Source organism: Staurois parvus, unplaced genomic scaffold (assembly GCF_062004578.1).
Source record: "Staurois parvus isolate SC_StPar_1 unplaced genomic scaffold, SC_StPar_1.0 ptg000122l, whole genome shotgun sequence".
Taxonomy (NCBI): domain Eukaryota; kingdom Metazoa; phylum Chordata; class Amphibia; order Anura; family Ranidae; genus Staurois; species Staurois parvus.
The window spans coordinates 2,926,926-2,952,159 of record NW_028317918.1 but is presented as its reverse complement, the minus strand read 5'-3'; the positions used below and the strand labels follow the sequence as shown (position 1 = coordinate 2,952,159).

At 42.3% G+C, this 25,234-nt stretch overlaps 1 long non-coding RNA gene across 2 annotated transcripts in view; it reads right to left on the bottom strand.

The window, feature by feature from the left end:
* LOC149467122 (uncharacterized) overlaps positions 1 to 25,234 on the bottom strand; it is a 120,079-nt gene that overhangs the window by 71,713 nt on the left and 23,132 nt on the right. The window lies entirely within an intron of this gene.

Here is a 25,234-nt window from a genome sequence, read left to right as displayed (position 1 = left end):
CTATATATTTTTTATAGCTGAAAGTAAAAATAGTTTTTCTTCAAAATTTTTGGCCTTTTTTTGTTTATAGCGTGAAAAATAAAAAGCGCACAGGTGATCAAATACCACTGAAAGAAAGCTCTATTTGTGTGAAAAAAAGGATGTAAATTTTGTTTGGGTGCAGCATTGCATGACCGCGCAGTTATAAGTTGAATTAGTGCAGCTCCGAGTAGCAAGAGGCCTGGTCATTAAGGGGGGTAAATCCTCAGGAGGGCAAATGGTTAAGAAAGTCCAAGCACCTGTTGAGTATCACAGACTAGATTTAACCTCAGGCCTCCTGTTACTTGTCACTTACTGTTATGTGAATCTGAGTTTATCCATTTGTTAGTTTTTGTTATTGCCTATGTACTCTGTCTTATGTGATAAATTCTCGTCTGAGTAAATGGGCAGGTACAGTTAATCCCTCAAATTCCTCCCAGTAAGATTTATATAAGTAAGAGTATATACAATTCATTCATGTTTTTTATCTAATGGTTCCTCATTTTGTAAAAGTCTTTATTTATGACCATGCAGCACATTATATATTTTATATTCAATCTTTATTTCTGTATTATGTTCATTATTATTGGTCACTCTATCAATCTGTTATTTGTGGGAATTCATCTGCTAATAAAGTACAATTGAACTTTCAGTTTGTCAGCTAAATAAATTCCATATCTACATATTCAGGTTGAGAAAAGATCTAGGTTAACAAATAATTAATTCCAGATGAACACAAAAGTTGTTCAATGCCTTATAATTTGTTCTTTTTCTAAAGCAGCCACAGCCTGGGTAGAAATGCTTGTCCCCTGCCAGCAGCTAAAGAGTAGGACTTATGCATTCTCAGTGGAAGCAGTGGTCTCATTGCAGAGCTCTGGCTTTAACCCAGCATGGGGCATGCTAAACCAATGCAGTGGCTGATTTGTTAGGAAAAAAACTTTGCACACCTTTTGTCTTATGCACATTTATTTAACCGGGGCTTTTTTTTTTTTTTTAAATAGATGCAGGAACCCCCAAGTCACTTCTTGTCTCTGCCCCCTTGCCTCCCCCCAATCCATGTCTGTGCACCATCACTTGGTTCCACCTCCTTCCCACCTACCAGTACCGCTCCTTTTAGAGAATACAGAGCCGAGTATCAGTTTGTGGTACTAAGTAATTTATATATAATTTGTTAATGATTACAAAAAAAGCAGTATAATAGATCCCCCACAGTCAGCAGCAATAGACCCCCCCAGGTGCAATAGATTCTCCCAGCAATAATGGACCAGCATCACTAAATACCATCCCAACAGCAACAACAGGTCTCCCAGCAGCCAGCATCAATAGATTCTCCAGCAGCCAGCAACCACAGACCCCTCTCTCAGCAGTAGATCCCTTCCAGCAACAATAGATCCTCCATCAGCAACAACAGACCTCCCCAGTAACAACAGGTCCCCGTGCTAAAATGGATCCGCTCCAGTGACAAAAGATCCCCTAGCAGCCGGCATCAGTAGAACTTCCAGTACACCTCAGCACCCCTTGCCATTATATATATTCAATGTTGGAGGTGCCGGAAATGCGTTCCACCATGTTCCTGCTGAAAAAAAAGCCCTGTATTCAATTAATTTAAATGGAATTCAATTTGACTTCAAATATTCTGCCCCCAGCAAGTTTTGCTTTGCTAATTCCTGAACATATTTTTTTTCTAAGATGACACAACTACCAACTATTTTGGATTTTTAAAGGAAAACTTAACTTTTCTTAAAAATTATGTAAAGACGTATTAAACCCAAAGCAAACATTTATTATTATGCAGCTTATCAATTCTTAGATGTCATGCCTACATTCATTTTCTTTTTTAAGCTTTATTTATTCTTTCTATTTTCATCTGGTGTTCTGGCTAGTCTGTTGCTTTTTCAAAAGAACAAGCTCTCTTTCAGACAAGCCTTTTAAAACTAATAGGGGTACTTACAATGATCAGCTTTTATTTATTCATGTAAAACCTTTATCTCAAAAGGAAAAGTAAACTGTTTGCTGTAACTGATTATAAAGTGTGAGCTGGAGTTTGTCTTCAGTTTGTTAGGGTATTTAAATCTGTTTATACATATAATACTTCCATCCCCAAGACTGACAATGTTGCTGTCTTCTGTGCCCCCTGTGCTCCTTCATCCAAAATGGGGCACTGTATAGAAGGTGTTACTGGCCAGATCACCAGGTGAAAACAGAAGGAAAAATGTTTAGAAAAAAACAGAAAACTGATGCAGCCACCACATCTAATGATTGGTAAGCTGCGTTATATAAAATTTTTGGTTTTGGGTTTAATACTGCTTTAATTGCCACACAAGACATTTTGTAAATAAATACTATAAAAAATGTATTTCCATTTCAGTCAGAAACTGCTGTGATCTTTGGAAGTTATCAAAAACTGAAATATTGCTTCTAGCAAAATGGCAACTTGCAGGGCATTCTATGTATGTGTGCTATCCCCAGAAGTCGACACTGTGGTAGATGTTATATTTCAGGTATCTTTTGCAGTAGAAATATAATGGTTGATGGGATATATTTTTAAAGCTGGCTGTACATGCTTCAATGTGATTGTACAATTTACTTTAAATTTACCAAAAACCATCTAGTATTAGATTGTAAGGTCTAACGAGCAGGGCCCTCTGTTTCCTCTTATGTCAAATTGTATTGTAACTGTAATGTCTTCCTTCATTTTGTAAAGTGCTGCGCAGAGGCGTAGCTGGGGGGGGGCAGGGTGGGTACATATGTACCCGGGCGCCAAGGTACAGGGATGCCAAAATGAGGTCACAAGATCACTGCAACGGCTGCAGCAGACGTGTCATCTGATACATCTGCCATCCACAGTGAGTTACGAGAGGAGAGAGGAGCCGGCCGGGAGAGGAGCGGAGTGGAGGGCAGTGAGCCGGGCATGTGCCGGAGGCGACGAGGGGAGAGCCAAGCCGGGTGAGTAGTACCATGGATAAAGGGGGGGGGCAATGTGATCGGGAGAGGGGGTGTCTACAGGGACCATATGAAGCAGGAGAGGAGGTGTCATGAGCTGGCCGTTCGTCCCCGGGCGCAAAGTATCCTAGCTACGCCTCTGGTGCTGCGCAAACTGTTGGCGCTATAAATCCTGTATAATAATATAGTGGAAGGAAGCAATGAATTATTGTTTATGCAAGTCCTGATATTACATATTTTAGTAACTTTAAAGAACAGTTAGTACAGAGACTTTAGATTAATAGCCCCAGTTTTAGGTCCATTGTGGTGCATTGCCAGTCCATTCAAATAAGTGGGCTGCTTTAACACAATATATGTTATCACATAACATAACACACCGCAGCAGATGTGAATGGATTCTATTAAAGCCCTCACTGACTTCTGTAGCTGTAGGCACTAGGGAACAATTCATTCTCAAATTTGCAGCAGAAAAGGTTAAAGTCACTTAAACTGGGTCTCAGCTTTCTGCTCTTCATACTTCAGTTCCCGTCCGTGTACCTGCTCTGTGTTTATGTTAGACCAGTGGTCTCCAGAGGCCGGGTGTGGCCCTTTGCATGCCTTTATCTGGGCCTTGTGGCACTATTCCTTTCAATGACATGAAGCACTATTCCTCCCACTGACACAAACAATGAAGTATCATTCCTTCCACTGACACAACAGTGGGGCATAATTCTTCCTGCTGACACCAATGATAGGGAAATATACTTTTCCCTGACACCAACAATGAGACATTATTCCTTCTACTTATACAAATGAAGGGACACTATTCCTTCTTCTGACACCAATGATGAGACACTATTTCTTCCACTATCACCAGTGACGATGAACTATCCCTTCCACTGACACCACTGACTTGTACTATTCCTCCCACTGACACCAACAATTGTACATTATTCCTTCTACTGATGCCAGCGATGGAACGCTATTCTTTCCACTGACACCAAGTGTCAGTGGAAACCAAGTCCACTGACACCAAGTCCTTCCAATGATACCAACAGTGGGGCATAATTCCTCCCAATGACACCAATGATAGGGATCTTTTCCTTCCTCTGACACCAACGATGGGACACTATTCTTTCCACTGACACCAATGACGAGGAACTATTCCTTCCACTGACACCAATGACGAGGAACTATTCCTTCCACTGACAGCACTGATGGGGAACTATTCCTCCCACTGACAGCAACAATGGGGCATTGTTACTTCTACTGATACCAATGATGGGACTCCATTCCTTCAACTGACACCAATAGTGGGGCATAATTCCTCCCAATGACACCAATGATGGAGAACTATTCCTTCCACTGACACCAATGATGGGACATTATTCCTTCCACTGACACCAACAATGGGACATTCCTCCTACTAATACCAACGATGGTACATTATTCCTTCCCCTGACACCTACATGACAGGACACTATTCCTCACACTGACACCAATGATGGGACACTATTCCTATCACAGACAAGTAAGAGCATGGAAAGGCAAGCATGACTTTATTTAAGCCAGTGAATGGTATGAGTCTGTTAAAAAAAATGTGTTAAAATCCTTACAGTGTACTATATACAATATGCCTGGAGTGGATTAGGTTCTACATTTAGTTTAGAGCTGGTGTGTATGGGCATCTGTGTTTGGCTTCTAAAGCTGGTTTGTAAACTATGTTCTGTGGATACAGAATGCCTTGTTTAAAAGTTACCTTTTGAGCAACTCTGTTGCCAACATAAGTGTAGCTCTGGCTGGGCTTTATATAGCCAATCAGCACTCAAAATAAATGCAGCAAGGACATGTTTCTCTCATCTCAGGGAAAAAAAATTCACCGGAACGCACATGTCCTTATTTAAGTTGAAGAAAAAGAGAGGGGAAAAAATGAACCAGAACGCATCAAAAACGAGCATAGAGAAAAGCATCCAGAACGCATCTGGACTACATTTCTATGGTGTGAACCAGCCCTCAAGGAGGAAAAAAAGAGGACCGTTTTTTTACAGCTGAGAGGGAGGACTGTTCACTGATGTGTTATCCCTGTTTTAACCAGCCTAATCCAGCATCACCTTGCCATAACCAGGGGCGGACTATCCATTTGGAAACTCGGGCACTGCCTGAGGGCCCAGGGTCAGTAGGGGGCCCCATGAGATGCCCCTGGTACCTTTTTCATAGGCGTTTTTGAGTTTGGGCAAGGACACAGGGGCCCCATGATCCCCTATTGCCCGGGGCCCCATGAGTTGTCAGTCCGCCCCTGGCCATAACCATGTGCAATGTTTAAAAAAATAAATACAAAATTATTATTTTTATTTTTAAATACTGTCACCAGTCAGTATCCCTTATCACCTCCACACCTGTCGTATGATGACATTGTACTGCACTGGTGACAGTATGTATTAAAAAAAAAATTGTGACTTTTTTTATTTCTTCATGTTACAAAAAGTTGTGACAAAAAAACTCGCCATGTATCTTACTAAATACCTCAGACTGTCTACTTTCCCCCAAAAAAATTGTCATTTGGGGGTATATGTACTGCCCTGGCGTTTTAGGGCCTCAAGTACATCAAAACTGATCAATTTTCAAATTTACAATATATACCTTAGTTTGTAGATGCTATACCATATGCACAAATGAATTAATATACACTGGAATGGAATCTTTTTTTACTGAAGACATGTAGCAGAATACATTTTGGCCTAAATTCTGAAATTTGATTTTTGGATTCTTTTTATTGGATATCTTTTATAACAAAAAGTAGAAAATGTTGTTTTCTTACTACTTTTTTTGTTTTTTTCATTTATATAAAAAAAACCCAAATGGTGATCAAATACCACCAAAAAGAAAGCTCTATTTGTATATAAAAAAATGTCATTTGGGTACAGAGTTGCATGACTGCGTAATTGCTAGTTAAAGTAGCGCAGTGACAAATAGCAAAAAATGGTCTGGTCATTAAGGGAGTAAAAACCTTCCTGAGCTCAGGTTGTTAATGATACCACCATCCTCACCTTTTTTCATCCTTTGTTGCATCTCAGTGTTCCTCATTTCCTGCAACCTCTTTGTAGCCACTTCCTGTCTACATACAAGCATTACATTTCTCAGGACTTGAGGGTGACAACAGTGTACAAAGCCTGCATATTGTAAATTGAAATGCCCATTTGTAGTCTGTGACATGTGACAGAATGACAACACAGCGGCATGATTAGGGTGACAACTCTTAGTCCCTGGTTCCTTTTAGAGGAATTCCTTGAATAAGGACATTAATGGCAAGATCAACAGGACAATGCAGGTGAAATTACTTTAATATGTTAAAACTTGTAAGAGAGTTTAATGAGCAGGTTTATATATAAATTGTCAGTGAAAAAACATACCTATGCAGAGCACTACATTTACATAATAATACTAGGATGTTTATAAGTACTCCCGAACAAATCACTGCATTCCAAATGGATACAGAAAATCTGTTGCAGGCTCTTGTTTATTCATGAAAAAGGAACCGGTGAAATATTTTGAAGTCACTCTGAAATGCTCCCATTCCTCCAGGCTTCTGTTTCATTTATAAGCAGCATCTCATATTATTTTGCTGGTGTTATGGCAACAGGCGCTCTCTGTTTACAGAACTATCAAGTTCTGACAGGCCAAGCAGTAGACTTTGCATCACCATGTCACATTAACATGGAGAGCCAGGCTTGGTGTGCGTGCAAGTTTATTGTGCATTAAAGCAGAGTTTTGTGTTTGGGGAACCTGAGGCCAAGGAATTTTGACGTACTTGTACATTATATAACAAAATAGTTCACAGTCAAAAAGTTTCATACAAATACTGAAGTATGCATATTGGTTTCAGACAGAGAGAGATACACTCTGTATATATATATATATATATATATATATATATATATACACTGTATTGCCAAACGTATTGGGACATCCCTCCAAATCATTGGATTCAGGTGTTTCATTCACCTCCATGGCTACAGGTATATAAAATAAAGCACCTAGGCATGCAGACTGCTTCTACAAACATTTGTGAAAGAATGGGTGGCTCTCAGGAGTTCAGTGAATTCAAGCGTGGTACTGTGATAGGTTGCCACCTGTGCAATAAGTCCAGGCGTGAAATTTCCCTGCTACTAAGTATTCCATTGTCAACTGTTAGTAGTATTATAACAAAGTGGAAGCAACTGGGAACAACAGCAACTGAGCCATAAAGTGGTAGGCCAGGTAAAATGACAGAGCTGGGTCAGCACCTGCCGAAGCGCTCAGTGCGCAGAAGTCACCAACTGTCCGCAGAGTCCATAGCTAAAGATCTCCAAACTGTGTGTGGCCTTAGATTAGCCCAACAACAGTGTGTAGAGAGCTTCATGGAATCGGTTTCCATGGCTGAGCAGCTGCATCCAAGCCTTAAACCATCAAGAGCAATGCAAAGCATCGGATACAGTGGTGTAAAACACGCCGCCACTGGACTCTAGAGCAGTAGAGACGTGACCAGTCACGCTTCTCTGTCTGGCAATCCGATGGACATGTTTGGGTTTGGCAGTTGCCAGGAGAAGGGTACTTGCCTGACTGCATTGTGCCAAGTGTAAAGTTTGGTGTAGGGGGGATTGTGGAGTGGGGTTGTTTTTCAGGGGTTGTGCTTGTTCCCTTAGTTCTAGTGAAGGGAACTCTTAAGGCGTCAGAATATCAAGACATTTTGGACAATTTCAGGCTCTCAACTTTGTGGGAACAGTTTGGGGATAGCCCCTTCCTATTCCAACATGACTGCACACCAGTGCACAAAGCAAGGTTCATAAAGACATGGATGAGTTAGTTTGAAGTGGAGGAACTTGACTGGCCTGCACAGAGTCCTGATCTCAACCCGATAGAACACCTTTGGGATGAATTGGAGTGGAGCCTGCAAGTCAGGTCTTATCGTTCAACATCAGTGCCTGACCTCACAAATGCGCTTCTGGTAGAATGGCCAAATATTCCCATAGACACGTTCCTATATCTTGTGGACAGCCTTCCCAGAAGAGTTGAAGCTGTTATTATTATTATTATTTTACAGTATTTATATAGCGCCGAAGGGTGTGCTCAGCACTGTACATTAGCGAGGGGGACAGAAAATGAGACAATACAGTACAATACAATACACGAGGGGTTCGAGGGCCCTGCTCTTTCGAGCTTACAATCTAGGAGGGAGGGGATAGTGGTACAGGAGAAAGTGTCTGTGGGGGATGGAGTGGTAGGAGTGGAGGAGATCGGTTGTTAGGTGACAGTCTGATGGATTGGGGTAGGGAGTTCCAGAGGATGGGGGAAGTCCTGGAGAAGTCCTGCAGTCGGGTGCGGGAGGAGGAGACCAGGGAGCTGGAGAGTAGGAGGTCCTGTGAGGAGCGAAGGCCACGGGTAGGGTAGTATTTGGGTATCAGGTCAGTTAGGTAGTTTGGGGCAGCATTGTGAATGGCTTTGTATGTCAGAGTTAGTAATTTGAATTTAATGCGCTGGGCAATCGAGAGCCAGCGAAGGGATTGGCAGAGGGGGGTGGCAGATGTGGAGCGGTTGGTGAGGTGGATGAGTCTAGCCGCTGAGTTCAGGATAGACTGGAGTGGGGATAGCATTTGTTTGGGTAGGCCGGTGAGAAGGGAGTTGCAGTAGTCCAGGTGTGAGATAATGAGGGAGTGTACGAGTTATTTGGTGGTGTCTGGGGTGAGGAAAGTGCGTATCTTGGAGATGTTGCGGAGGTGGAGCCTGCATTACTTTGATAGTGATTGAACATGAGGTTGGAAGGAAAGGTTTGAGTCCAGGGTGACACCCAGGACTTTGGCGTGTGGAGTGGGATTGATGGTGGCCTTGCTAGTCGTGATGGAGAGGATGGAGGGGGGCGAGGGCTGGATGGAAAACTAGGAGCTCGTTATAGCTGCAAAGGGTGGGCCAACTCAATATAGAACCCTACAGACTAAGACTGGGATGTCATTAAAGTTCATGTGCGTATAAAGGCAGGCATCCCAATACTTTTGGCAAAATAGTGTGTGTGTAAATATATCTCTGACTAAAGTTGAATAATGTCCTTGCTATAGGTGTAGGCCATTTATGTACTTCTTGAAGCCTGACTGGAATAATCCCAGGACATTGCTCAGTACTTCCAGGACGTTGCTAAGTGAGGCCTAGTCATTACTGCTCACCATCACAGGAGTGAGCTTTTTCTCTAATTCAGCCCCCTCACATGCTCTTTCTCTCCCCTGATGTAGCAGCTCTGAGCTCACTCCTGTGATGGAGGAGGTGAGCAGTAATGGCTAGGCCTCACTTAGCAATGTCCTGGGAGTATTCCAGTCTGGCTTCATGAGGTACATAAGTGGCACAGTTTTCTTTTATCTACAGACACCCCTTATCTGCATAGCAGTTTTTTGGGTAAAAGTGAACTATCTCTTTTTTTTTGTTTTCTATAAGTTTTTAAAGTCCTTTTCAGCATATTCATTCAATTACACACAGATAACAACACTATCATTCTCAGGGAGATATCTGGCCAACATTTTCTCTCATATTGTTAAGGTTCATGCGCTGCCAAAAAGTTGTTTTTGCTGCCAAAAAGCATCCAGAGTTTGTGTGAATACTTACACAGCTGCTGCATACAGCCACTTATAGACATCAACTAGAAGTTGCGGATATGCCCCAGAATTCTGTAAAGCCCACATGCACGGGCGTATGTTCCAAATGCATACTTTCTGCTTTGGTGGCATGCATCTGTGCACATGAGGGTGCTTTACACAACTCCCAGAGCATACCTGTGTCTATGGGCCACTCTAGGCAGCAGCTGTGGTATTGTTCCTTGGTTTGATTCCTTAATAGAAATTCTGTTTATTTGTGATGATAATGTATATGTATAAACACCATATTTTTTCTGTATTTATTTTCATATATTCACCTATGTCTGGTTTATAAATTGTATTTGTTTTGCTTTCATGTAGTTCCTTGAGGTGTGGTACCTGTTATCTCCTGAGGAAGCCTATACAGGCGAAACATGTCGAGATCTACTACAGCGTATACATCTATTATGGGAACTGAATTTTGGAGACTATAGTCATGCAGCAGTATCGTCACCCTGCAGACAGGATAGTCTCAGATGGACCTCTGGTTTTTAAAAAGACTTTAAAGCTGACCTTCCCTCAAAAATAAATGTTTGCAGCATTCTAGCTGCAAAAAAAGCTGACTTTATATTTTTGCTTACCTTTTTTTCTGTTTTGTTTTGTTTTTTTGCTCATTGTTAACTTGCCTAGGTAAGTCTCTTCTTGCAGCCTCCTGGGATATCAACTTCACATATCCCAGAAGGCAATGACTTCCCCATCTTCAATCATCTTGCTCCACATTATCAGGGGTCAAGATGCAAGAACCCGAAACAGACTTTTGGGTCTCAATGACGAAAGGAAATGGTGGCATGGGACAGTATGTGCAGTGAAAGTGCTGTAAGGGAGAATAGGACAATGCAGGATTCAATAGGATTGTATGTTTCAACTGCATCAAAGGTAAGTGGTAAATGAGATTGATTTTTTTTAGGGGCAAAGTTCCTCTTAGGAGGGAGAGTCAGACTCTTCATTGCCACATTTAACCAAAAGCCGCCCGGCCAATAGCTGTTTAGTGGCCAGCAAAATGCTGTAGATTTCCGGGTGGACGCCATATGGCGTCCTCCCGGGCATGCGCAGTTTTCGCTCTTGCAGAGCTGCTCAGCGGCGTGATCTGTCACCGGCCGTGTACCTCGGACGTGGCCGATGACAGATCTGAGTACCGGCCCCCGTTGCCGGTACCATGTGACCTGCTGTGACCAATCACAGCAGGTCACATGACAGTTGTATACAATGGATGGCTTCATTCATGCCATCCATTGTATACTAGTGTCTAGCTGTGAATGGTCACAGCGATCATATGCACATGCCATGTGATTAGCTGTGGCCAAATCACAGCTAAGCACAGAAAAAAAAAAAACCCTGAATGAATCGATGTCATTCAGGTAAATGCTTGCTTATAGCAAAGTAATTCTTTGCTATAAGCAAATTGTGTAAAATCTGAACCCGACCCATCTCCACCCGGCAGCTGACCGTCTGTATGACAGTATCCTCCCTCTGTCATGCCCTGACCTGGCCACTACTGCATACAACGACTCACTGTCAGCTGCTCTTGACTCCCTGGCACCCCTAACCACACGTAGCATTAGACCCCGACCGCTTCAATCCTGGCAAAACGACCACTCGAAATGCCTCAAACGACGCAGTCGCGTGCTGAAGCGCTTCTGGCACAAAACCAGATCCCCTCGCGCGTTCTCCCTCTACAAAGCCGCCTACCTCGCCTACACCATCTCCCTCCAAGCAAGCCTATTTCATAACCCTTATCAACACCCTCTCCACCTGTCCTCGCCGGCTCTTCTCCACTTTCAAATCCCTGCTCTCCCCCCCCCACTTCCACCCAGCACCTCATTCACCGCCCACGAGATTGCCAATCACTTCCAAAACAAGATTGACGCAATCCATAAGGACATTGTCAACTCACAATCCACCTCTCCACCCAGCCTCCCGCCCCCCTCCAATCCCGCAACCCTCCCCTCCTCTGACCTCATAGCCACACTACCCCCCACTATACCCAATGCCCCGCACACCATCACCTCCCCAACACTCCGCTCCTTCAGCCCAACTACCTCTGAGGAGGTCTCTAAGGTCTTCACTGAAGCCCGCCTCACCACCTGCCCCCTGGACCCCATCCCCTCACAGCTCCTCCAGTCACCCCCCCCCCCATCATTCACTCCCTCACCCACATCTTCAATCTCTCCCTCTCCACCGGCACCTTCCCCTCCCCTCTAAAGCATGCACACATCACCCTCATACTCAAAAAACCCTGCCTTGACCCCACTAACCTTAACAACCTTAGACCCATCTCCCTCCTGCCTTTCACTTCCAAGCTCCTTGAGCGCCTGGCCTACAATCGCCTAAGCGCCCACCTCACTGATAACAACCTCCTTGACCCCCTACAGTCTGGCTTCCGTCCCCTGCACTCCACCAAAACCGCCCTACTTAAAATCACCAACGACCCCCTAACTGCAAAAGCAAATGGCCACTATTCTATCCTCCTGCTCCTCGACCTCTCCACGGCTTTCGACACTGTTGACCACCCTCTCCTCCTTGCCAAACTGCACTCCCTTGGCATCAGGGACGCTGCTCTCTCCTGGTTCTCCTCCTACCTTTCCCAACGCTCCTTCAGCGTCACCTACAACACTGCCACCTCCCCCTCCCTCCCCCTCTCTGTCAGGGGTCCCCCAAGGCTCTGTCCTCGGGCCCCTCCTCTTCTCCATCTATACCTCCTCCCTTGGCAAACTTATTCACTCCCACGGCTTCAATTACCACCTCTATGCCGACGACACCAAAATTTACCTCTCCACCCCCCACCTCACCCGCTCACTCTCTGCCCGCATCGCCCACCTCCTAAACGACATATCAGACTGGATGTCGCTCCATTTCCTCAAACTTAACCTATCCAAAACCGAGCTCCTGGTCTTCCCCCCACCCCTTGCCCCCTCCCCCCATCCTCTCCATCACTACTAACAACGCCACCATCTCTCCCACCCCACACGCCAAAGTCCTGGGTGTCACCCTGGACTCCCACCTCTCCTTCCTACCCCACATCCAACTGCTATCTAGATCTTGCAGGCTCCACCTCCACAACATCTCCAAGATACGCACATTCCTCACCCCAGACACCACCAAACAACTTGTACACTCCCTCATCATCTCACGCCTGGACTATTGCAATTCCTTTCTCACTGGCCTACCCAAACGAACGCTATCTCCACTCCAGTCAATCCTAAACTCCGTGGCTAGACTCATCCACCTCACCAACCGCTCGACATCTGCCTCCCCCCCTCTGCCAATCCCTTCATTGGCTCCCGATTGCCCAACGCATCAAATTCAAACTGCTTACTCTGACATACAAAGCCATTCACAACGCCGCCCCAAACTACATAACAGACCTGATACCCAAATACTACCCTACCCGTGCCCTCCGCTCCTCACAGGACCTCTTACTCTCTAGCTCCCTGGTCTCCTCCTCCCACGCCCAATTGCAGGACTTCTCTAGGACTTCCCCCATCCTCTGGAACTCCCTCCCCCAATTCATCAGACTGTCACCTACCCACCTCACCTTCAGGCGCACCCTGAAAACCCTCCTCTTCAGAGAAGCCTACCCCAATCTCACCTAACACCTGACCTCACCTAACAACTAACCTCCTCCACTCCTCCCACCACTCCATCCCCCACAGCCATTTTCTCCTGTACCACCTTCCCCTCCCTCCTAGATTGTAAGCTCGAAAGAGCAGGGCCCTCGAACCCCTCGTGTATTGTATTGTCACTGTCTTGTCTCATGTTCTGTCCCCCCTGCTACTGTACAGTGCTGAGCATACCCTTTGGCGCTATATAAATACTGTATAATAATAATAATAAATTAAAAATTAAAAAAAAAATTTAAAAAAAATTTAAATTAATTTTTTTTTCATACTGTCACCAGTCAGTGTCCCTGATCACCGCCATGCCAGTTATATGATGACGCTGTACTGCACTGATGACAGTATGTAAAAAAAAAATAGTAAAAATAATTTTTTTAATTTTTTCATTTTCCGAAAAATTATGACAAAAAAAATACAACTTCAAAAAACTCGCCATTCCTCTTATGAAGTACGTCGGACTGTCTACTCTGCAAAAAGGGGTCATTTGGGGGATATCTGTACTGTTCTGACATTCTTGCACCTCAAGAAATTAGATTGGCTGTCAGTACTTCAGGATTGATCAATATTCAGATCTATACCATAGTTTGTGAACTATATAACTTTCCTACAAACTAAAAAATACATCGTAATTTGGGTTATTTTCACCAAAGACATGTAGTAGAATACATCTTGGCCTAAATTTATGAAGGACAATTATTTATTTGCAAACTTTTATAACAGAAACAAAGAAAAACGTGTTTGTTTTTCAAAATTTTCGTTCTTTTTTTGTTAATTTAACAAAAAAAAAAAAACCCGGTGGTGATTAAATACCACCAAAAGAAAGTTCTAGTTGTGTGAAGAAAATGATAAAATTTTAGTTTGGGTACAATGTTGTATGATCGTGCAAATGTCATTCAAAGTGTGAGAGCGCTGAAACCTGAAAAATGGCCTGGGCAGGAAGGGGGTAAAAGTGCCTGGTATGGAAATGGTTAAGGCTTACATAAGGGTATGTGAATTATAACCAGGCTTAAAGCATTATTACTGGCATTTTTTTATTAAAATAATAATCAACTTATACGCACCTGTTCTGTGCAATGGTATTGCACAGAGTGGCACTGATCCTACTCTTCTGGGGTCCCCCGTCGGCGCTCTTGGCTCCTCCTCCTCTGTGTCTGCTCCCATAGCAAGCACTTTCTATGGGGGCAGACGTACAGGGTCATTCCCATGCTGGGCTCTGTGTGTCCATACACACACACAGTGGAACTTGGATCCACCCTCCCACTCCCTCTTCACAGGATTTGATTGACAGTAGCAGGAGCTCCCTCTGCTGCCTCTGAGTCCAGTGAGGAGAGAAAGAGAGAGCAGTAGTGCTGCTCTTGGGCACAGCACTGGTTTGAAATAGGAGCAAGGTACGTATTTAGGGTGGGGGGCTGGGGAGAGCTGATACTGGAAGGTTTTTTACCTTGCTGCATAGAATGCAGTAAGGTAAAAAAAAATTGTATGCCTTTAGAACCACTTTAATTAATTATAAAATGAGGACAGATGCTGCATTCAAGTGGTTGTAAAGTCTCAAGGCTTTTTTTACCTTCACGAAATTATAAAACAGTGCAGCACAAGTATCACATAATTATGTACCTTATATTAAACGATGTATTAATGACCAAAAAATTATAATTGATATAAATATAAACAAAGAGACAAAAGTACCCCAAAATAGATAGTAAGTGTTGTTTGCCTTTAGGTGTATGCCCAAATTCAAATTCAGTGGTGCTACATGCATATAACCACCACCTCACAATAAAGTTCTTATTTGTCCCTTAGATGGACAATGTTACATTCCTGTGTACTGCTGATGTACTGTAAGTCTCCCAAACCTCGAGAAGACCCTCAGATGACTGAACGGTTTCATGGGACAGTCCCCTCTTCCTCTAGAGCCTCTAATGTTTAATATTTTTGTTTAAATTGCCTTTAATATCACTTTAAGGTTAGGGGCATACAACTAACATCTCTGATGCCATAGGGTGGCACTGGTGGCAGCTGGTGGCAGCTGAAAATATACCACGTCTAGGTCCTGAAAGTGGAAGTTCAGAGCTGCTGAGTAAATACGATGCAGAAATAACTTTGGTATATTATAACATTTGAGAAGAGCTGTGTATTGTGTTGTTTCTTCAAGCAGAAATATTTTTTTGTAACTTTAAAGGACCAGTGATAATTACAGTGAAGAATATTGTACACTAGTATCTGTATTGTATTTTACAATGTATTTTATATTTATTATTTAATATACTATATAATATTGTTAATATTTTTTTTATTTCACATTCTTATTTTATATTTTCCACACATTTACATGCAGACCATACTGTCCAGAAAAAGTTATAGCTACAGGAGATGGGATAAAGCATATTACACTGGTCGGGATACTTAAAGCAAAACTAAATCTTCCTCACCTTTACAGTCAAGGAAGATACACTATATTACCAAAAGTATTGAGATGCTTGCCTTTACACTCACATGAACTTTAATGACATCCCAGTCTGTAGGATTCAATATTGAGGTCAGGCACTGATGTCAGATGAGAAGGCCTGGCTTACAGACTGTGCTCTAATTCATCCCAAAGGTGTTCCTTTGGGTTAAGGTCAGGACTCTGTGCAGGCCAGTGAAGTTCCTCCACTCTAAACTTGCTCATCCATGTCTTTAAGGACTTTGCTTTGAGCACTGGTGCTCATGTTGGAACAGGAAGAGGCCATCCTCAAACTATTCCCACAAAATTGGGAGCATGAAATTTTCCATAATGTTTTGGTATGCTGATGCCTTAAGAGTTCCCTTCACTGGAACTAAGGGACCAAACCCAGACACATCCATCAGATTGCCAGACAGAAAAGCGTAATTTGTCACTCCAGAGAACACGTCTCTACTGCTCTAGAGTCCAGTGGTGGCCTGCTTTACACCACTGCATTCAACGCTTTGCATTGCACTTGGTGATGTAAGTCTTGGATGCAGCTGCTCAGCCATGGAAACCCATTCTATGAAGCTCTCTACGCACTGTTGTTGTGCTAATATGAAGGCCACACAAAGTTTGGAGGTCTTTAGCTATTGATTCTGCAGACAGTTAGTGACATCTGCGCACTGTGCGCTTCAGAATGCGCTGACCCCACTCTGTCATTTTACGTGGCCTACCATTTTGTGACTGAGTTGCTGTCGTTCCAAGTTGCTTCCACTTTGTTATAATGCCACTAACAGTTGACTGTGGAATATGTAATAGCAAGGAAGTTTCACAGATGGACTTATTGCAGAGGTGGCAACCTATCATGGTACCATGGTACTGAGCTCCTGAAAGTGACCTATTCTTTCACAAATGTTTGTAGAAGCAGTCTGCATGCCTAGGTGCTTGATTTTATACATCTGTGGCCATGGAGGTGATTAGAACCAATGATTTGGAGGGGTGTCCCAATACTTTTGGCAATATAGTGTATGTTCAGATCAGTAGAGCAAATGTACATAAGAATTTATTATTCATGAAAGGTCTTTAAAGTAACTGTTTTGGGAAACAGTTAAATCAGCTGGTTTAGTTTTGCTTTAACACTTAAATCTGCCTCTATACATATAGCTTGAAACTTAAAAAAACAACAACTGTTATGTAACTGCTGGAGTCAGGTTTAATTTGTTTGTTGCTTACTTAACCACTTGACCTACCAGAGGTTTTACCCCCTTCATGACCAGGCCATTTTTTTTGCTATTCAGCACTGTGCTACTTTCCCTGGCAATTGGTCAGTCATGCAACACTGTAGGCAAATTAAGTTTATATCATAATTTTTAACACAAATGGGGCTTTCTTTTTGTGGTATTTGAGCATCACTATTTTTTTTATATTTTTTTCAATATAAACTAAAAAAAATTATAAAAAGTCTATATTTTCTACTTTCTGTTTTAAAACATATACAATAAAACCAAATTTTGTTCATACATTTAGGCCAAAATGTATTCTGCTACATGTCTTTGGTAAAAAAAAAATGCTAATAAGTGTATATTAATTGGTTTGTGTGAAAGTTATAACATCTATATATATATACATATTTAAAAATTGATCAATCCTGATGTACTGACTGCCTCTCTCATTTCTGAAATACCAGGACAGTACAAATGATCCCTTTTTTTTTAAAGTAGACAGTGTGAGGTATTTCATAGGAGGCATGATGAGTTTTTTGAAGCTGTTATTTTTTTCTTTTTTTGACACAATTTTATTGGAAAATGAAATAATTGAAAAAAAAATTCTTTCTCTTTTACTATTTTTTAACATACATTCATCAGAGTAGTTCAGTGTCACTATAGTTGCACTGTACTACTCTAGGGAAGGTGATCAGGTTTTTTATTTGTTGTACACTTTGATTGCTGTTACAGTGCTGATCACTGTTAACAGCAGTGTTTTAAACTGTAATGAATGGGTTACATTCATAAAAGCTGTGATTTACTATTGTGCACTATGGTTGGTCCACAACTATCACATGGTACAGGGTGCCATGATTGGCCAAGGTGTGATAGCTTTGGGTCAATAACAGCATCACCATAGGAACCACAGCTGTTATGCATGAAATTAATTCATAACAGCTTTGTTGACATTGTGATCCAGCCTACCCTGCCGCGGTAAATGTATTGCGGCCAGGCGGCAAGTGGTTACAGTGGAACTGTTAGACAGGACAATTTGATTGGTTGCAGGCTGGTTGGAAAGTCGAGCTGGGAAGTTTTCTCTGTTGTTGTTTGACATGTGTCACTCTTCCATGTTCTCCTTGTTGCAAAAGCCAATTATAGATTGGGGCAGTTGCCTTTTTTTTGTACTGTTGATATACTGGTTAAGGGGTGCACTGGACACCTTAGCTGCCACTGTGCTATATGCTGGATGTCTACTGTGCCCCTGTGCCTTTAAGGAGGGGTGGGCTGCCTCCAGGCTAACCTGCCTCAGTCTATCCATTATTATACATGTGCTTCTACTATGGAGGCTCTCAAAATTTATAGAGTTAGGAACTGCAGAGTACCAGGGTGCCGTGGAGAGGCTCTATAGCTTACACCTGTATTTGAAAATGTGTGCAAATTAACCCATTTTTAATGTGAAATTCTAAACACGACAATTAAGTTGGTTGCAGGCTGGTTGGTAAGTTGAGGCGGGAAGTTTTCTCTGTTGCTTTTTGTAAAGTGAAACTAAACCCATCTATTTATCCATTTCAAAAAACAGTTACATTCCCAACATGCCAGGAATGCTATCACATTTGCTTGAGCTGTCAACCAAACTGTCAAACCATCAAATTACTGGTGTCATAACTGATCACATGCGCATCACCATGAAAGTTACATTTCAAACAGAAGCCAAGATGGCAGTTTCCTTGGCTGAAAAGGATAGGAGGGTTTAGTTCAGCTTTAGGGCTCGTTCACACTCATCGTGTTCTGCACACGTTCTGCCAAATCACAACAAAATCTTGGAAAGGGTCTAGGGCTATATGGGATGCTCAAGGAGCCTGAAATTTGAGGATAAACTGTACACCGTACAAAATGTAGATCCACAAAAAATAGCAACGTCTCTTTAAGAAGCACTAATGTCCCCTTGATGTACCTGCTCAGGGTGAATCCTCTTCCTCCTCCTGCACTGAGGGTATCTCTGGGCAAGGGGTCCCAAAAACTAACCAGGAAGTAACTAACAATAAAGTAGTCCTGGGTGAGAACTAGTTGGGTCTTGCATCTGACCGCCCTCTTCCCCTATTTGGCCCAGGGAGTGTAGGGGTACTTTCACTGTCCTGTCCTGTTAGCTTGGTGAGTTGGTGGCTGCCTTCAGGCCTTACGCTGGGCTGGCTCCTTTCCTGCCCCAGGTTGTCCTTCCAAGGAGACGGAGGAACAGTGGAGATCCTCCCTTCAAGCAATCAGCCTGTAGGTAGGCTCCACACTCCAGCCTTCCTCTCAGTCCATCTTCAGTTCCAAGCTTGTTTCTATTTCACAAAGCTCTGTCTGCTTACTGCCTCCTTCAAATCCTTTGCTGTATTTCCAACTTAAAAAAAATGTATATACAAAATAAAAATTTGATTGAGATAAAAACCCAGAGGAGTTCACATTATCCCACAAACACTATAAAAAACACCAAACCTTTGGCATTGCTTACTAATACAGAACAGCCAGTGGAGGCCTTCATCCAGGTGGCATGTTACAAAATTGTAAATCTGGGAACAGTGAACACTGCATGGGCAGGAGATAGCCATGTCTAAACTGCACAGCAATAAGGTGAACACAATTTTACATAAAGCCAGTCAATGAACTGCAAGGGTGTTGATGAGTGCTTTCGTAGTCCATAAATTCTTCCTGCCGTTTCATATGAGGTATGGGCAGACAGCCTACTGAGTGCCTGCAGGATGCAGGCATTGCACCCACGAGAGGTGGCCGGTTGGCACATAGAGGACCGTGCATTTCTCTGTTCACCTATGTTCCGCCTATCCATCTCCTGCAGGCTATATGCCCCGGGCTCCTGTATGCTCTCCCCATGACCGGCCTCCCCTCATCTCCAGGAGCACTGCGGGGGGGATCTGTCCCCCCCCCCCACAGATGGAAGAGAAGAGAGAAAGCTGCCCCTCCTCCTCCCGCCCTCTCCTCTTGTGTCTGCCCTGCCCACACTCCCCACCAGTCTTCTGTCTTCTTTTCCCCCTTCTTTCTTTCTTTCTTTCTTTCTTTCTTTCTCTGTCTCCTGTTTCTCTCCTTTCTTTCTTTCTTTCTTTCTTTCTCTCTCTCTCTCTCTTTCCCTCATTTTTTTCCTTATTTCTTTCTTATACTTCTGTCTCTTTCTTTCTCTCTCTCTCTCTCTCTCTCTCTCTCTCTCTCTCTCTCTCTCTCACTCTCTCTCTCTCTCTCTGTCCTGTGTATCTCCTTTCTTTCTTTCTTTCTTTCTTTCTTTCTCTGTCTCCTGTTTCTCTCATTTTTTTTATTTCTTATACTCCTCTCTTTTTTTATCTCCTTTCTTCTTTCTTTCTTTCTTTCTTTCTTTCTTTCTTTCTTTCTTTCTTTCTTTCTTTCTTTCTTTCTTTCTTTCTCTCTCTCTCTCTTTCCTGTTTCTCTCCTTTCTTTCTTTCTTTCTTTTTCTTTCTTTCTTTCTTTCTTTCTTTCTTTCTTTCTTTCCCTGGGCTTTGTGCTGCTCAGTACAAAATGCCCTATTTTTTATCCCAGTCCGGGCCTGTGTGTGGCCATTTGTAATCTCCACTGTAAGCTCATATTAGGTGACAAAGGTGAAGAACAGTTGGAAAACATATACCTTAACATGCCTTAACATTAAAAGCTGCAAATTACAAAATACTGAAAATTGCTTTTGAATACAGCTAATAGGGGAACTTTTGGAGAGTTTTTTTGGGGGGAAGCTGGTACCTAGTTTTGAGCAGGTACCCTCTCCCACTTCTACTCCTACCATCTAGGCATCCCCCCATGCCCGCAACCTTCTGGGACATGTCACAGGTCCCAGGTCCCAGGAGATTGTGGGTCCATTCACAATGAGTCTCGCAATCACAGCCTGCTTTCCTTAGTAAACATGTCGGCGCCAGGGACCCAAACACTGGCGAAGAACCAGCCTGGGTGAAGACAGTTAAGTGTCCTTTTAAAAAAGTTAGCAGCTTCAGTATTTGTAGCACTGACTTTTTTTTTAAGAGACTGAAAAACTACTTTAACATGTTAAGGCATGAGGCTCTATCTGCCTACAGAACAGTACCCATGTTACATAGTTACATAGTTAGTCTGGCTGAAAAAAAGACAAAAGTCCATCCAGTTTAACCATTTAAAAAAAAAAAAAGTTATAATCCTATACCACCAGTTGATCCAGAGGAAGGCAAAAAAAAAAAAACCCAGCAAAGCATGATCCAATTTGCTCCTGCTGGGAAAAAAAATTCCTTCCTGATCCCCCGAGAGGCAATCTGATATTCCCTGGATCAACTTTACCTATAAATGTTAGTATCCAGTTATATTCTGTGTATCTAAGAAAGAATCCAGGCCTTTTTTAAAGCAATCCACTGAGCTGGCCAGAACCAACTCTTGAGGGAGTCTATTCCACATTTTCACAGCTCTCACTGTGTAGAAACCTTTCCGTGTTTGGAGATTAAATTTATTTTCCTCCAGACGTAAAGAGTGCCCCCTTGTTCTCTCTGATGACCTCAGGGTAAATAGCTCTACACCGAGTTCACTATATGAACTATTGATGTATTTATACATGTTGATCATATCCCCCCTTAAGCAGGCCATAGATGGGTCGAAAATCGGCCGATTATCGCACTGTTAATGGGTTAATTGATCGGCCGTTTTTCTGGATTTTGGCACATTATTTTGATCAGTAAAGTTGGAAAAAAATTGGCCGATTTTGCCGATCAGCCGATTTTTGCGGCAATGATGGGCAAAACGGCTGATCTTTTTACCGATAAAAAATCTGCGCATGAGCCGTGACCTGCAAGAAAAAGAGGAAGAAGAAGAAGAGGAAGAAAAAGAAGTAGAAGAAAAAGAAGAATTCCAGTCTGCTATTATATTTGACATGAAAAAGTATTGTGGTTGCAACAATGTATCTATTTGTATCTGAATAAATCCATCTGTATCCGAAATGGATACAAATAGATACAATGTTGTAACTGCTATACTTTTTAATGTCAAATATAATAGCAGAGCTCTCTGCAGGGCACAGATGTAATTAAATGCCGGCCGTAGACGGGACGAAAATCGACCGATTTTTTTTTATCGTTGGTGGTAACGTCGGCCTATTGAACGACCCATCTATGACCTGCATTAATCTCCTCTTCTCAAGAGAGAATACATTCAGTTCCTCTAATCTTTCCTCATAGCTGATCTCCTCCATGCCTCTTATCAGTTTGGTTGCCCTTCTCTGTACTTTTTCCAGTTCCCCAATGTTCTTTTTGTGAATTGGTGCCCAAAACTGAACTGCATATTCCAGATGAGGTGTTACTAATGATTTGTACAATGTGCTCCATTGTGTTGGCTTCCAAGCACCACTTAGTTGCCTGTGCAGAATGAACTTAGCCTATCTAGAGGTTCAACAAGAGTATATTGCAAATCAGATACTAGGACTTTGCCACATCTGATATCCATAAAGCAAAATGCTTATTGGCTAGTAAAATACCATACAAGATAATTAAGGCTTAGGCTAATAATTTAGAAGAATATTTAGCAATGTTTCCCACAAGAGCCACAAGACTCTCACTCAAGATTCACACGTTTTTACACAAGATTCTGTTAGAAAAATCTGTGAATCTAGGGTGAAAATTGTGTGAATTTTGGATGAAACTTTGATAAATGCACCACTAAAGTCTCAAATTCAGACTGAATCAACAAACTTGGAATTTGGAATTTGTTTTTGTATACACAAAAAGTTCTAGAGCAGATGAAAGCCTTCATAAAAGAATTCATTAAAAAAATTGAGGCAAATCATTATGATCTATTCATATGCAGGAAGTGAGAAACAGACTGGAACTCCAGTGTGTAATGAGCAGGTGTACACATAAATGTTCCCAGTCAAGCTAAAGTCAGTAATGTGGAAAACAAGGCCAACTCAACAACAAAAAGAGGAACAACTATGAATAGATGAGTAATTGATGAACATACAAGTCATGCTTGGTTAGTAGAGTACTTAAACGGCAGGATGTGTAGCCTGGGTTCACTGTCTGTGATTATAAACCTCAACATCTGGCTGTCAGCATGTTTGGTAGCAGATGTTACTGGAGAATTATTATGGAAAAGCACATTGGTATAGTTCCTAGATGTCAGGACAGCTGGAAGAAGGATGGTCAGACTTCAGTGTTGTTGTTCATTCCCCATAACTATTGATAGATAAACTTGCAGCTGCAGAACATTATAACGGAGGCCATTGTCTTAAACACGATTTCCATGGAGTCATGCATGTGAAAACGATTATTGTGCTCATTTGTCACAGAAACCTCATTAAAAGAAAGGTGTTTTCAGATTAACTTATCTTTTGTTTTTTTAAACAGACACACTAAACCGTTTCCCAAACTAAACCTTTCTTTTTTCTCTAATGCTTTGGTTCTCAGGAGTCCATGAACAGAACTGGCCTTGGGTTGGATGACACCCAGTGCAAAATTCTAATGAGTCCCATGAAAGGGAAAACAGAAGAACCTAACTTTCCTTCTTTGTGACAAGTGCTATGGAGTTAGAATTAGGAAACTATTGTGCACTGAACTGCCTGAACACTAAACTTTGTTTATTTTTCAACCACTTAAGCACCATAGCAGATATACTGCAACAGGGTGGCTCCGCTGCGCAAAATCACGCGTGTGTGTGTGTTTATATATATATATATATATATATATATATATACATACATATATGTGTGTGTGTATGTGATTTTGCATTTCCAAGTAGGGGGTGCACACACTGCCCTACCCACACCGCTATTGGCTGCTGGATATGTCAATCACTCAGTGATCATCGGCAAGGCTTAGAGGAGATCTGTGTGTAAACAACACAGATCTCTTCTGTCAACATAGACATGCTGCTTTGGATCTCCCTAAACAGCAGAGCGATACAAAGCAGCCTGTCTCCCAAATAGGGCTCATGTACACGGGGTGTTTGGAAAACTCTTCTGAATGATGGAAACTGCTGGAAAACGTAGGTTAAAAAACATCAGTTTATCCACGTTTGCATACTACGTTTATGTGCATTTGCGTTTAGAAGCATTTTTAATAGATAACCTCAGTAGACCTTCCCAAATGCCCAGAATGCACTGAAAAATAGTAAATAATTAACTATTTCAGACATTTTGAGAGAAATAGAGAGAGCAGAAGCAGAGAGATCAGTATGTGTTGAGATGACCTGTCTTTTCTGGTTGTTTTCACTATGGATCACATCATGAGCATAATGCAGCACATTCTACCATTTTTTCCTTCACGCGAAACCTGGAACTGACTGCGCTGGTGTAGTAGGTCCATTTGAATACATGGAAAATGCTTTGCATGCATTTCTGATGATGAAAAAAGACTCCGGACAGCATCTGGACATGGAACAGTTAAAAATTGCTTCTAAATGCAAATGCTTATAAACGCGTCTAACCGCGTTTACAAGCATTTACACGCGTTTACAATCATTTGGCTTTTGAACCGCCAGTAAAATCTACTCTTGAACGCAAGTTTGGTGCATTAAAAAAATGACTGTAGACTCAACTGCCTGTAAACGACTACTGTATGTGTACATGGACACATAGGAAAACATTAGGGAGAGTTCAGGGGCTGCTGAAAAAAACGCTGAACAGGTCCTGAACATCAGTTTAGGAGCTGCAGTGTACATGAGCCCTTAAACAGCACCGTCTGTTTATGACACAGAGAATAGCTGCGATTCAACGGATCTCAGCTATTCTCTGGTCATTCACAGTTTATGACACTCAGGAGATCATGTCAGCCCTTCGCTGGAGATCTGTGTTCTCCCTCCAGATTCTCCAGCTCAGAGCTGGAGAATCAGAGGGACCGAAAACTAAGCAGAGATAATTTACCTCTGCTTAGTAAACTGATCTTTTACTGTAATCTCGCGAGATTATAGTAAAATCAGCCGTTTTCCAGAGTTTGTAGACCGTTCTCCAGCGTTTGGAGACCGTTCTCCCTTCGTTCGGAGAACTGCTTCATAAACTGCATTCACAGGAGAACTGTGTTCTCCGAGAATGCCGGAGAACTGAGCAGCGATCTATTACCGCTGGTTCATAAACGGACACCATAGTACAACACACAGCACACTGTTAACCCTTTGATCGCCCCAGGTGTTAACCCCTTCCTGCCCAGGGTCAATAGTATAGTGTCAGTGCTTTGTATTAGCACTGATCACTGTATTAGTGTCACTGGAGATGAAAGTGGCAGTTAGTCAATTCCCACCCAGTGTCAGAATGCCTGCTGTAAGTCGCTGATCGCTGCTCTTACTAGTAGAGAAAACATTTAAATTCCAGTATATATACCGCCATTTGTAGATGCTATAACTTTCACGTAAAATAATTAATATACACTTATTGGTATTTTTTTTAGC